The 10,721-nt window shown below is 41.4% G+C and overlaps 1 pseudogene; it reads right to left on the reverse strand.

Moving 5' to 3' along the window:
• Positions 1-7,530: 7,530 nt before the first annotated feature.
• Positions 7,531-10,123, reverse strand: LOC136470662 (uncharacterized; annotated as a pseudogene).
• Between the last annotated feature and the right edge of the window lie 598 nt (positions 10,124-10,721).

Raw genomic sequence — 10,721 nt, forward strand, 5'->3', positions numbered from 1 at the left:
ACTCCTCGACACGACGGTATAACTATCTTGCTCTCTCTCTTTACAATACCGCAAACTAGTTGTCAAGCTCTTTAGTGTAGCAAGTTGTGAGAGCTTGTTAGTTTGGTTAGTGTGGCTCTTTAGTTATCATTTGAGAGCACACTTAATGTAGTGACATAGCTATAGTGTGGATAGAAACTATATATAAACTAGAATTGTGGTAGGTGGCTTGCAATTTTAGTAGGCTAGCGCAACACTTGCTTTGCCTCATAATTGTCTAACCGGTTTGCTAAGTGTTGTTGTAGAAACATTTAATAGGCTATTCACCCCTCTCTAGCCATTAGGACCTTTCACATAGTTTAGTATGACTACTCTTCCTTTCTCCGTGAATCATGCTAGTTGCATCCACTAAAAGCGAACCCATTGACATGTTCATGACCTTTCAACAAATGTTATAGCTAGCCACACACCATATACCATACTAGAAAATGACACGCTTCGCCAAGGAAAACTGGTGGTAATGGGGTGATTGAGCGTGGCGGTGATAAAAGTTATGTAGTAGTGAATCATCTCCAAAAAAATTATGAAACTTGGTAGTAAACTTGTCTAACTCATGGTGAATGTAATCCAACAGGATCTAAACAAAAGGATCTGAGCTTCACCATGATTGAACAAATCTTTTCTTAAATTGGGGTTTCACTGGCCCTAGTAGAAAGAAGACTTTCAGTTCAGCACATTAGTCTCGGTTAGAATTGGGCCCAGGACTATGTGAGCATTAGTCTTGGGTCCAAGTTTCTTGGGCGTCAGAGGACCTTTATTTCTGGTTGGTAACACTAACCTAGACTAAAGGGTCTATATTGGTCCCGGTTAGTGTTACCAACCCAGACTAAAGAGCCTTAACCCTTTAGTCCTGGTTCATAACATCAACCCAGACTAAAGTAGACCCTTTTAGTCCCGGTTGATGTTATCAACCCGGACTAAATGTCTTTTTAGTCTCGGTTGGTGTTACCAACCCGGACTAAAATTCCTATGACGAGTTAGTTTGAAAGGAAAGCATCCCATCCAAAGTCACATGTGTTGTGTAGGTGGGGTAGAAAGGTACGCACGAGACAATACATGAGGTCTTGTGTTTGAATCCCATGCGAGGCACAGAGGTGGAAGGCATTATTTTTTTTATCCTTGTAGGACCTTTAGTCCGGGTTCAAGGCAAGGGGGACTAAAGAGTCATGTCCTTTAGTTCGACTAAAGCTTGTTCCCATCTAGGACTAAAGTCCATGTGTCCACTAGTGTAGAAAGCGCAAAAGGGGAAGAACTCAAGAACCTCATCAAATCGTGATGCTAGTTGAATGGATTTTGGAAGGGATCACCCTAAAGATGTTTTCTCATGTCTTAGCATCCTGATTTGCCAAGAAATCACCCTCCAATTGCAACCATGTGATGAACGAAACCCCCCAAAAGTAGCTCTAGTAAAAATCACTTTACGTTGGGATAAAAATTGGAGCATGAAAGCGAATCTTTGATTATCACTTTATGTTGGTCTGATCCATATCTTTAGCAGGCTAGCACCACGACTCCATGAAACTATATCACAGCACAAAAATAGGAGGATTAATGGAGATATATCCTCTGGATCAGGCAATGATAAATGTTAGGACATCTCCAGCGGTGAATTGGTTCATCGGAAAGGAGAACTGCCACATAGTCAAAAAGATAGTCAACTCAGTAAAGAAAAACAAAATGAGTCCCAGCCTAAAAGATAAACGGAAGGGCTAGCATCCAGACGTCCTAGTGTGGACGCTGCTCCCGAACCTACTCCATTACGTGTCTACGAGAAAAATGGCTCGCCCATGCATGCACACACACAACAGCAAGTGCGGGTACCACCGAGCCTGCTCTGGAGTTTCACGTGCCCACATGGACACACACACACAGCAGCAGCATGGTCACATGCACGTAGCACCAGCACCACCAGCTGATGGCATGGTGACCCACACAATAGAGCAAGAAGCATACTTTTGGAACATATAGTGGTGACCCACGCCCGCATGCACACACACAACAGCAGCACCAACAGGCGGCGTGGTCACGCGCCCGCATGCATGCACGCAACACCAGGCAGCATGGTGACCCACGGTGGCACGGTGACCCACGTAGCAGCAGCATACTTTTGAAACATACGGTAACCCACGATGACCCACGCAGCAGCAGCAGCACACAACTACAACATGTGCTCCCACAAGATCTACTTTTGAAACATCCACTTGAAACACTTGCAACATACGTTTGAAGCAGATGAAACACTTAAAATATGTGTGTACAGTCATAGCAACATATGCAACATCCGATCTACTTTTGCAACATTCAAATGACACACTTGCAACATAAGTCTGAAACACCTGAAACACTCAAAACATACGCTTGAAACATACATTTATAGCCATAGCAACATACGTAACATCCAGATGGATCACTAGAAACATACGTCTAAAACACCTAAAACATTTGAAACATAAGCTTACAACATACGTATATTGTCATTGCAACATATGCAACATCTTAGATCTACTTTTACAACATCTAGATGAAGCACTTGAAACATAAATCTAAAATGTATGAAACACTTGAAACACAGCATTGTCAGCGGGCACAACCTACCTGGTGAGAAACTGTGGTAGCTAGCAAGCTCAGTGGGGGATGGGGCGTGGCCTCGGCCGGGGCTTGGATGACCAGTGCATGGCACGGCGCAGGTGCCCTTGCAGATGGGGCGGGGCTAGCTTAATGGCCAAAGGTGGTGACCGGTTTGCATGCCATGTGTAGGGGAGGCTACGATGCATACGGAACCGAGCCCCAAGCTACGGCCACAATGGATCTGGATCGGTGCACACATGCATACAGAACCGAGCCCCCAGGCTACGAATATGCAACCTGTTCGCTTCTTGGTTTTAGCCAGGGCTTATCAGCCAGCCAATAGTGTTTTCTTCTCACAACAAACTAGCACTAGTCGGGCTTATCAGCCCAGAAACCAATTAGCGAATAGGCCCATAGAGTATATCTATGGGCCCCTCTGTCCCTCTGGCTTCGTACGCGCGCCGCCAGGTGTTTCTGTTGGCTACCGATTGCCTCCCCCACCTAGCCTGGTGATGTTGAGTCCATCCGTGTGCGAAAAGACACGGTGGCCATGGGGTGGCAAGGCCACAGTCGGCGTGGACGCGTGGCATGGCGGTGAGGCCACAAGCGGTGGCGCGGGCGCACAACATCTGTGTGCGAAAAGACATGGTGGCCACGGTCGACGTGAACGTCCGGCACGGAGGCAAGGCCACGGACAGCACGCGGGTGCACAACACAATGCTAAGATCGAAAAGCAACATAGAAAGACGAGGATCTGCTAGCAAGAATAGGAGAAAAGATAGGGTTCACAATGTAAAAATACAAGAGAAAAAGAAAACAATTGATGGCCCTAATAATTTAGAAACAAACCAGGGTTTTCAATGCAAAAGCAACTGTTAGCGTCTCCTCGAATGGATCAAATCGCCTGGTGCTTGTAAAATACGTAATAAATCACAGAAGTATCAAAAATTGTAAAACCAATTTTTCTAGGTTGGGTTGAACTAGATGTACACCATAGTAAAATAATATGTCGGGGGTATTATAGACATTTGCCATATTTCATCCATTCCAGAAAAACAGGCTCCGAACCGTTTTTAGAACGCCTTCGCTCCTTCAGAGGAGCCACTTCTTCAGAAGAGTCAGAGTCAGAGCTATTTTTATAGGAGCCAGAGCCCTACCAAACAGCCCCTTAATTTGGAATGGCATACAAGAATGCGTAAAAATTTTGATGGCATCGAAAAGAAAGAGGCTTTGTGTTTTCTATATATAATTATATTTGTAGATTTTATCTTAGCTGCAAACCATGTGTCAACATAAATGTGGGGAAAAAATTTCATTATAACCGAACGCACGGGCATATATCTAGTGAACTATTATGTGGCAAGGTTTCTTTACAAACGGCTTTACCTAAGAAGTTAGAGAAACCACATTTAGGGTGTGTTTGGTAGAGCTTTATCTGATTCTAATTCTCTATGAGAGCTGATTCTTTCAGAGAAGTGATTCTACGACTAAAATTGATTGTTTTTTATTCTTTAGCATAAACTCTTAAAATCATGATTTAGAATCACGTCACAGAATTAGAAAAAGTTATTTTTTCAGCTCTCAATCTCTTAGTTGATTTGAGAGAATCACTTCACCAAATCAGTAGAAAATTACTTCTCTCTAGAAAAACTATTTGGCACAGAGAGGAGAACCGAGAGCTCTGCCAAACAGGAAGTGTACCTTTCTAGTATAATAAACAGACTTGTCCCCTGTACAGCTTCTCTTACGGAGCCATTTCATGAGCTAGTGTTTGACAGGACTTCACTAAAAAAAGTAGAACTGAATCTTTTTGACATGTTCTTCCAAAGAAGACCTAAAAAGTCTAGCTCTTGTGGCCACACCCAAAGCAGAAACACAGGGTGCTGGAACTGGAAGCACATCACAATTACTCGTACCAAGTGTAAGTCTTAATTCGAATAATACGCAGGTTCCATTATAAAGAACATAATCAATTCATCACCGCCATGGATTTGATATTAGTCTAGTCCAGCCTACCAACCTGGACCAAATATATGAACTGTTCCTCCAACCTAATAACAAAATGCAAAACTATAAAAACATTGCTAACATACTGGGTTGAGTTCGTTTTAGAAATATATATCTGTAATTTCTTTCTCTTAATCTATAAAAACATTCCTAACATACTGGTTGAGTTCTTAGGAATATATATGAACGTACAAGTATCAAAATCGGTAAGAAAAAGATATCAGTACTTGCTTTCTCCTATCTATAAAAGCATTCCTAACATACTCGTTGAGTTTTTAGAATATCCGAATATATGAACGTACAAATACGAAAATCAGTAAGAAACAGATATCAGTGATTGCTTTCTCCTATCTATAAAAACATTCCTAGCATACTGGTTGAGTTTTTAGGAGTATAGTATGAACGTATACAAATACAAAAATCAGTAAGAAATAGATATCAGTGATTGCTTTCTCTTATTATCTAGTACAAGCAAGCATGCTGTAGAATTTATCCAAATATAACTCTAGCACAGCTTCACTATACCCCTCCGTCCTCAAATACAATGCATTCCGGCCATTTTCAGACAAAATAAGGGAGAGTGCAATAGACGCATGTACTCCTCACTTGCCTTCGTAATGGATTGAAATCTAATTCTTTTTCACATGATTAAAGGGTGAACTATTAGTCTCCTTATACAAAATATGGCAAGTACATGAATTATTTTCCTTATACGAAATAATCATGTATTTTATTTAAGTAAACATTATCTTCTTGTTCCCCGAATATACTATATTTGAGTACAAATTTCAAATGCCAGAATGCACCTTATTTCAGGAATGATGTTAGAGCTCTGGAGGTACCTGTGTTCGTCGCTTTTCTCCCTTGATCTGAAGTTTGTCTCATCTGTTGCCTGATGGATGGGGGAATTTTGGATGTAGACGGGGGATTTCCGTTGGATTTGCGTTGGATTTGGGGGATTTTAGGTTGTGGCTGTCATATTCTGTGTTATCTTTTTGTTTTCTAAATGGAGAGCAAACAATGGTTTGTATTCATGCCATCTTAGTATGAATGAAGTGATAACAAACTAGCAATTCGATTTGCTGTCAATTCCTCAATCTTTTATGATGTCACAGTACTTGTATTCTGCCATTTTGTAGCTGCAGTATAGGTTGTTGTGATTGTACTTAGGCTGCAGTGCTCATCGAAGTATGATTTGTTGCACCCCTGAGCTACTTCGATTTTTACAGTGTCCGAAACAAAATATTTTCCGTGATATTCTTGTAGTTGCTTTACAACTGTAGTTCTAGAGTATGAATTGTGATGCATTGCAGAGTGACAAACCTTAGAATTTGCAACTAGAGATCAGAAATTTACGTGAATGAAAATCATTAAGAAAAATATATGGACGTGAATGAAAATCATTAAGAAAAATAGATATTGTCATATCGGCCGGTGTGATTGCTTTCTCTATGACTCCAGCATGGCGCATGCTCGTCCTGTTCGTTTGGCTTATAAGCCGAACTTTTTTAGTAATTGCTTTCTCTTATCTATATATGGAAACATTCCTAACATACTGCGGTTGATTCTTAGGAATATATGGACGTGAATGAAAATCATTAAGAAAAATAGATATTGTCATATCGGCCGGTGTGATTGCTTTCTCTATGACTCTAGCATGGCGCATGCTCGTCTGTTCGTTTGACTTATAAGTCGTACTTTTTCAGCCAACGAACAATATTTTTCTCTCATAACAAATTAGTCAACGGTACTTTTAGCCATGACTTAGCAGCCAAGCGAACATGCCATATAACTCCAGCACACAGCTTCGCTATATATAACAGCCACGACCACGAGTCTGCGACAGCAATCGCCGATTCACCATCAACGGCACACTCCATCAACAACTTCCGATACCTCTGAGATAAACCTGCAGCAAGATGAGGACTAGTCGCCTGTTCCTATTCGCCATCGCCCTCCTGCTAGCGTCTTCAGGTACTCCAATCCTTGGGGCGAATGCTGCTCATTTCGATTTCGATTTAATGCATAATGTTTTCAGAGCTGGTAATGATGTATCCTCTTCCTACTTTGTTCATGTCGAAAATTCTACAGATTTGACGACAAAGGCGTCGGCCGGATGCCCGCATCCCCGTTCGACAATCCTGTACCCGGACTTGCCGTGTGATCCCGAAGTCTGTGCGAAGAGTTGCGCCAAGGGATTGAACAACGGCAACGGCACCTGCATGAGTCCCATTGGATGTGATTGCGAGTACTGCGTGCCGGCAACCGTCCCAAAACGCCCGCCTTTCTCTACCCGAAAGTCGAAACTGCAAGTAGTAGCTGTGTAATCAAATGTAGCAGAAGCCGATTGGAGCCGATCGATTGGCTGGCGTTCGCGAGTTTTTCACCAAAGCAATGAGCATGACAGAGATGTAATAATCATGTACTAGCGGCAGACAGTTTTGAGCAGAGAAACTCTGTAATTTTGCGTCAGACTGTGCAATGGAAAATCGGTAGTGCTCTCTACTGAGACGGGAAGCTTGCCTTCGCTGACCCTCCAGACCAGGTCTGATCGGCCTATTATTAAAAAAAAATCCAAACGTTTTCATCAGGACAGAACTGCCTCGTACCGTGCCCTGCGCCTCACGGCTCACGCCGGACCCGTCTCGTGCCACGCACCCCTCCCATGCCTCACGTTGCGCGCCGCCCGCATCTCGCGCTGCACTCCCTTTAGTGCCTCTGACAACAGCAGATAGATGAGCACATATTGCAACAGTGGCGGATCTAGGACTTCAATCATGGGGGTACGGGCGAAAACGATATAGTCAACGAACATGGACACGACATAATTAGATCAATAAATGATGATAAAATAGTTGTGATAAGTTAAATGTTTTCAACTTTCCATAATTCTAATATACTAATACAAGTTTCCAGCTAAAGCTTCACACGCCGTTCCGCCATGGCTTGAAAGCGTTTAATGATATCTTCATTGTTTACACGTCGAAAAAAGTCACGCTCAATAAATATGACCAAACAATCATTTAAGTATTGATCACCCATCTTATTCCGAAGCTTGGTCTTCACATAGTTCATTCCTGAAAAGACTCTCTCAACACTTGCAGTAGCTACAGGAAGGATGAGGACCAATTTCAGCAATAAATAAACCTGTTTAAAGCGATCATGCTTCTTTGTCTCAACTAGTTTGATAGATAGCTTATTAAGATTCTTTACTTGTTGAAACCTTGTGTCGTTTCGCACATCAACAATAAACATATTAAGCTGCGAAGAAAGTTGGACCAAATCTGTACTTGTAAAATCTTGAGGATAAAACTTTGCAAGTTTCATAAGTTTATCTTTATCAAAAGCAGCAAATGAATTAGCTGGATTTAGAGCAGCCATGCAAACAAGAAGCTCTATATTAACTTCATCAAACCTGCCCCAGTAAGAAGAAAATAAATTATTACGAAAGGAAAAAACAAAAAAACTGAACAATAATAAAATAATAAGCAAGATATATTATCAAACCTGCTATTGAGCTCTTGGAGTTGCATATCAATGACACTTAGAAACATTTCAACATGGAACCGATGAAGATTCTTTACTTTCACAAAGTAACGTTTTGGTCTCCCCACAGGCACATAAAAACCATCCATATCAGGAACCTTGACTCGATGTTTAACACAAAAAGATGTGACATCCTTCAGAAATGTTTCCCATTCATTGTCCTCTCACAACACTTGCAAATGGAACTTAGTCATCTCAACAAGTTCAATAGCATTAATAATGTCTTGATCCCTTTTTGCAAAGCCTTGCATAACTCATCAGTATATCCAAATATGGTCAGCAATAAGTGTGCCATGAATATAAAGTCAAATGACTCAATTACTGTCAAGCAATTTTGAGCTTTTATATGCTCAGATTGAGATTTATCTTTTGAGATCTTCCCAAGAACTTTCTGGAGTGTGGGATACATAGCAATAATACGAGAAATAGTCTTGTAGTGAGTTCCCCATCGAGTATCTCCTGGCCTACCCAGACCCATCTCTTGATTTAAACCTTGTCCTGTTTCAATTTCACCCTGTTCTAAAGCTTCCAAAACCTCCTGTGCCTGGGCTTCTCTAAGCATGTGATGCTTTCTACAAGAAATCCCAACAACATTCAAAATATTTGTGACACAATCAAAAAATACGACACAGTCATCATTTTATTTGGCAACAGCAACAAGAGTCAATTGGAGTTGGTGCGCAAAGCAATGAATATAGTATGCTGAAGGAGATTCGTCCATGATTTTTGTTTTCAGCCCATTGATTTCCCCCTTCATGTTACTAGCTCCATCATATCCTTGACCATGACATTTAGATAATGTCAATTTGTGCTCCATAAGAAGAGACACTATTGCATCTTTTAGTGTTGAAGAAGTAGTATCCTGAACATGAACAATACCAAGGAATCTTTCTGTAACCCTCCCTTTTTTGTCAACATACCTTATGCAAAGAGCTAACTGTTCCTTTTGGTAAACATCACTAGATTCATCAGCAAGTATAGAAAAGTAGTCATCTCTAAGATCTTCAATAATAAGTTTGCTAGTTTCTTTGGCACAACAGTTAATGATATCTGTTTGTATGGAATGGGTAGTCATCTGACAATTTTTAGGAGCATTCTGTCCTGTAACCTTTCTAACATCTTCAAACATTTCACCCAACCATTTTTGGAGTTTCTTAAAATTCCCCATATTGCTAGATGTGTCACTTTCATCATGTTCCCGACAAGACAGCCCTTGACGCAAAAGAAACCTTAGACAACCAATTGAGTAGGTTAAGCGCGCCTTATATTTAACTTTTTCTTCTGTGGTGTGCTTAATGTAAGTACTTGCTATTGATGCTCTTGGCCTAATGAAATTAGTAAATTTCTCAAGAGCTTCATTGTGGGTGCTTGTAATGCTTCCAACATGCAAGTCAAGTTTTGCAGGCTAGTTCCATTTTCTAAACCCACTATTCACAAAAGCATCACCACCAACATAATTAGCTGTATCCGCAAACAAATAACAAACAAAGCAAAAGGCAGCATCCTTTTCCACACTGTACTCAAGCCAATCATACTTGTCAAACCATCTAACCGAAAAGCGACGCTTACCACCAATTTGTCGCTGTGGAAAATTATATGTCCTTGGCTGGCATGGCCCTTTTGCAATATATCCTCTTCTCACTGCATCTTGCTCATTGGCAGAATATTGGATGATGGGGATCCTCTTTCCAGGATCACGGGGAAGACGATCAACATCATAAATTCCCTCTTCTGTCTCTTGTTCCTCATGTATTTCTTCGTCACCAGGATTTTCAGGTCTTGCTTCTTGATCTTCCATTTCCATCTCCTGTGTCTCATGTATTTCTTCCTCACAAGGAATTTCAGGTCCTGCTTGCTGATCATGAATAATTAGTTGATTTGGAGTGGAAGAAGACACCTTTTGTGCTTTCTGTTTCTGAGCATGAGCATTCCATAGAGATGCAAGATTGTTATTCCTCTTCATGCTACTTGATCCTTGATGTTCTATAGTCTGCAATAATCGGTCAAATTAGAAGATAGAAGAGGGATTCCGCAAACTAGAACTCATTATTGATGGGAATATTCCGATAAAAAAATGATTGATCAGTGATCGCAATAGAACAAGATTGAATTTTTACTCTTTGCAACTTGTCAGTTTGGCAGTTCCTGGGCATATTGGCGTAGCGTGTAGGACGGGCAGACGGCCGGAGGAAAGGTCGAAAATCGGAAGCAGGCAAGCAGCGCCTCAGTCAGCCGGCCGGCCGTCAGACAATGACCAAACGACGACGACGAGGGTTTCCGTCTTTGCAGCGGCGGTGGGCGGGGTTGAGGAAGGAGTTGTATCGCTGTGAGCTGTGACGCGTCGTTTCGTATTCGGCTGATCGGCAAAGTGCTTATTATACGTCAATATGTTTGGAAATGGGCTGCTGTACGTTTGAAAATGGGCTGCAGCTGGGTCTAGAAAGAGTATTATACATATACAAGATATTAAAGAATATATATACTTGATTTTTTTTCAGAAATTTTGGGGGGACAGTTGTACCCCCATGCTACTACTGTAGATCCGCCCCTGTATTGCAACC

Source organism: Miscanthus floridulus, chromosome 8 (assembly GCF_019320115.1).
Source record: "Miscanthus floridulus cultivar M001 chromosome 8, ASM1932011v1, whole genome shotgun sequence".
NCBI lineage: Eukaryota > Viridiplantae > Streptophyta > Magnoliopsida > Poales > Poaceae > Miscanthus > Miscanthus floridulus.